The sequence below is a fragment of the Camelus ferus genome, chromosome 10 (genome assembly GCF_009834535.1).
Source record: "Camelus ferus isolate YT-003-E chromosome 10, BCGSAC_Cfer_1.0, whole genome shotgun sequence".
NCBI lineage: Eukaryota > Metazoa > Chordata > Mammalia > Artiodactyla > Camelidae > Camelus > Camelus ferus.
Genome location: NC_045705.1, coordinates 31,630,394 through 31,634,509, shown reverse-complemented (window position 1 = coordinate 31,634,509; position 4,116 = coordinate 31,630,394). Strand labels below are relative to the sequence as shown.

The 4,116-nt window shown below is 38.6% G+C and overlaps 1 pseudogene; it reads left to right on the top strand.

Annotated features, from left to right (window-relative positions):
* Positions 1-982, top strand: LOC106731221 (annotated as a pseudogene).
* The last annotated feature ends 3,134 nt before the right edge of the window (positions 983-4,116 follow it).

Genomic DNA, 4,116 nt, shown 5'->3' with positions numbered 1-4,116 from the left:
ATGAATAGCAGTGTGAATGAGTTTGTTCTGTATGGGTTAACACAGGATGTTCTAAAGGAGAAAGTAGTACTTGTGATTTTCTTGCTTCCATACCTCGCAATTCTGTTGGCAAATGTCCTTATTGTGATGAACATAAGATATAGTCAGACACGTTGGAGCCCATGTACTTCTTCCTTTTCTGTTTATCCTTTGCTGATGCCTGTTTGTCAACAACCACTGCTCCTAGGTTGATTGTAGATTTTCTGTATCTGAGAAGAAAGTCATCTCCTACAATGAATGCATGACACAGATCTTTGCAGGTCACTTCTTTGGGTGCATGGAGATCTTGGTGCTTGTCCTCATGTCCTTTGATCACTATGTAGCCATTTGTAAGCCCCTGAGATACACAACCATCATGATCCAGTGCGTCTGTGGTGCATTGATGAATCTGACCTGGGTGGGGTCTTGTATCCATTCTTCAACATGGATCCTCTTGGCTCTGAAATTACCCTTCTGAGGTCCCAATGTTACCAATGACTATTTCTGTGATTTGCAGCCTTTTTTAGAACTTGCCTGCATGGATACTTATGTCATCAATCTACTCATTGTGTTTAACATGCACGGTGAGTTTCATAATGCTGCATATCTCCTGTGTTTTCTTCTTACATTCTCTGAGTAATCAGAGTGCAGAAGGAAGAGGGAAAGCCCTCTCCACCTGCACCTCCTACATTATTGTTATCATCCTATTCTTTGTACCATATATATTCACATACATTCACCCTCTAAATGTATTTCCAGTGGACAAGATGGTGGCTGTGATTCACACAATTGGGACACCCTTGCTCAATCCTCTGATTTATACTCTGAGGAATGCAGAAGTCAAAACTGCCAGGAGAAAGTTATGGTGCAACAAACTCTGACTTGAGGTGGCAAAGAGCAAAAGACACCAATTGCTAATTCTGTCACAGTTTAAATAAAACTGGATTGATAGAAAAGGCAAAATGTTCTCATCTCAGTGTGGACAATATTATCCTCTTCCAGTGGGACCTTGCGGGGAATAGGCAGACTGAACACAGAGCAACGATCTGTATTATTTTAAGACAATGTCTCATAGCGTGACAGAGCATTAAGTACAGTCATATTTGTGGAAGCCCAAGCCTGTTCCTCATCTCTGCTGTCTGCGTTGATACTTCTCCTCTTTTGAGGCTTGTGAGCCAGATCTTATTGTTTCTATAGTTTATCTTCTTTATTTATATATTATTTTGGTTTGGATTTTTCTTTTTCGTGTTTCTTATCCAAATTTAACAATTTATCACTGAGTTCTGCCATCCATTTTGTTGGCAAATCAGTTACTGTTGCCCAATGTTGCACATAATTTAAAAAGAAGAAACTTTTACACTTAAAATACATATATATATATATAAATACATTTGGAGAGAGAAGAGGTTTTTGACAGGAGACATTCACCCATGACTTGAAATTTGATGTTGTTATGGGTTGAATTGTTTCCCTCAAGAAAAAAAAATGTGTTGGTGTCCTAATCTGCAGCACCTCCAAATGTGACCTTTAGTTAGAGATAGGGTCTTGTGGTGTAAGAACCTGACAGCTTTCTGGAGTCTAATGTAAGCACCTGACATTAAGCTTTTGATTGTCCAGCCATTCACTTCAAAGATATTCATCTTGAGTAACTACATTGGCATAATTAGATACAGAGCCAGGCCTCTCTGTCCATGAAGTCCCCTTTTACAAAGCCCTGGGTGACCTATAATTGACCATTTGAGTGACCTTGCATTCCCCTTCCTATGATTTAGTCCTTCTCTTATGTTTTAAATCCACTAATAGAGAGTGAACCCAAAAAGATGGAGGCATTCCACCCTTGACCTCAGTGAAGGCAGAACCCCAGGTTCTCTTCTCTCTCTCTGAACCTGTGGCATCCCTGTGTGACCTCAGGCATGCTGTGTACCTTTCATGACCACTGAGGAATAAACCTTGTTTTTCCAAAGTTCCCTGCTGGGTGTCACTGATCATAATAAAAAGCACAAGAGTCCATCCAGTGACAACATTGGTTCTGGTTGGGAAACTCTCTATGGGGGGTCCCACAAGCAGTAGGCTCAGATGAGTGTGGCCAGAGATTCCTAGTTAACAGCATTTCTCTGAGACGGACACAAAACAGCTATTTAAAGAGGTAATGAAGTTAATTTTTTTCCTATCAGGGTGAAAAGATGACATCCTTTTAAGAACTGATACAAAAATTTTAGGAGGTCCTTTGCTAGACTTAAAGCAACGCATAAAAAAAGAAAAAGAAAAAACAGCACGCGGATGTCTCACAGAATCTCAAGTCAACTGGTCTGGCCATACAGACATAGTAAAATGAGAAGGGCTAAACAATCAAATGGTATTTTTCTGTTTTGAAGTTAGTAGGAAAAGACCTGACTTGAGATAAATTTCCCTGGGAAATGGCTAGTTGCTATCTTCCTATGTAAACATAGGTTTGCTTTCCTTTTTGTAAAATTATCCTAACAAGGTAATTGGCGGGGGGGGGGTGTCTGTGTGTGCTACTTGGAACTTCTTTTAAACAATTTACACTGCAAATAAAAACAGTCTTCTGAATAATCAGAAGACTCCACGGAGAAAATGGACAGAGAGCTGAATAAAATCAAACATCTCCTCAAGAAATAATGCAGCCTTTTGCCCTCTGCTGTGATACTAGATGACAGAAGAATCCCAGATATCTATGAATGAGTTAAAAAGTCTCCCTTCAGGTAGTGAACAAGCCTCCACAAGGTAAGACTAAAAGTAAATAGTAGAAACCAGTCTTCACAATTGTGTAACTTCATTATGTAAGAAAGCAAATCATTTCAAAATAAATCAAACTTAGACCCCATTTCTAGTTTGACCTAAAAATGGGTGACCTTGGGGATATTCATGAGATGTTCTGAGCCTCATTGTCTTCTAATATAAAATGAAGATTATTGTTCTTGTTAACATAAATGTTAGATGTGATATATTAAATTGTGAGTGCATGATTGAAACCATTGTAGGAGATGTGAGCAATTGAGTGATATAATCAGAATAAGGTTTAAAGAGAATCATTTGAGCTGTTTCAGGAGAACAAATTGTTGGGGGCCAGAATAAAAGTGGAGACTTGACTGGAGGCTTTGGCAGTGGGCCAGTAAGGAGATGGGAGACAGGGAATGATCAAATTTGTGATATATTTTGAAAATAGAGATGACAGTATCTGTCAAAGGAATGAATAAGTAATATGACCAACAACAGGGTAAATAACACTGTGAGATTTATTGACTGAGCAATTATAATGGAGGTGGTACAACTTAATGAAATGGGGAACACCTTTTTTTATTGTGGAAACTTAAAATACTGTTTTGTAAATACTAAACTGATATCCAACAGCAGATGTCCAAAATTGATATGTTCCTTAGACAAATGTTAAAATTAAGGTAGAGACAGGGGCCGGAGACACAAAATTGAAGTAAAGACCCTCAGAAAGAAGTCTCAGTTCTGAGACAGCTCAAGGCAGTGACCTTCTATTCACAGTTTGATCTACTCACACTAAGTACATACATTAGCTTAAATGGGACTCAATATTACATGTTTTTGACTTTCTAAATGGTGTGCCTTTTCTTGGAATTCCCTTCCCATCTTGTCTTGTCCTTTCCCTTTTCTTTAAAACTGAGCTAATCATTGCTTTTTCCAGGAAGTCTTCTCTGATTCCAGGTTGACTGATACGTTCCTACTCCACGGGCCTTAGCTTGTGTGAATATCCTTACAATGGCACTTACTACATGAGTCTGGGATTTTCTGATCCCTAGTCTTTGTATATCCCTGAAGTCAGGGAACTAGGTCTTATTCAGTTTGGTACTCACAATGTCTATGGCACATTGGACTCAAAAATATACTCCATACAATTTATTTTAATTGAATGGGTAAATTAAAAGTTAAATTTATAATGCATTTGAGAGTTTTCCCTATTGTTTTCTAGGTAAACTGCTTCTAATATGTGAAGTCAGCTCCTGTACAGACTAGAAGAAATCAAGGAACAATGTAACTGAGTTTGTCCCCTTGGGGCTCACTCAGAGCCTCCAGGGTCAGAAAATATTATTTGTTGTGTTCTTGCTC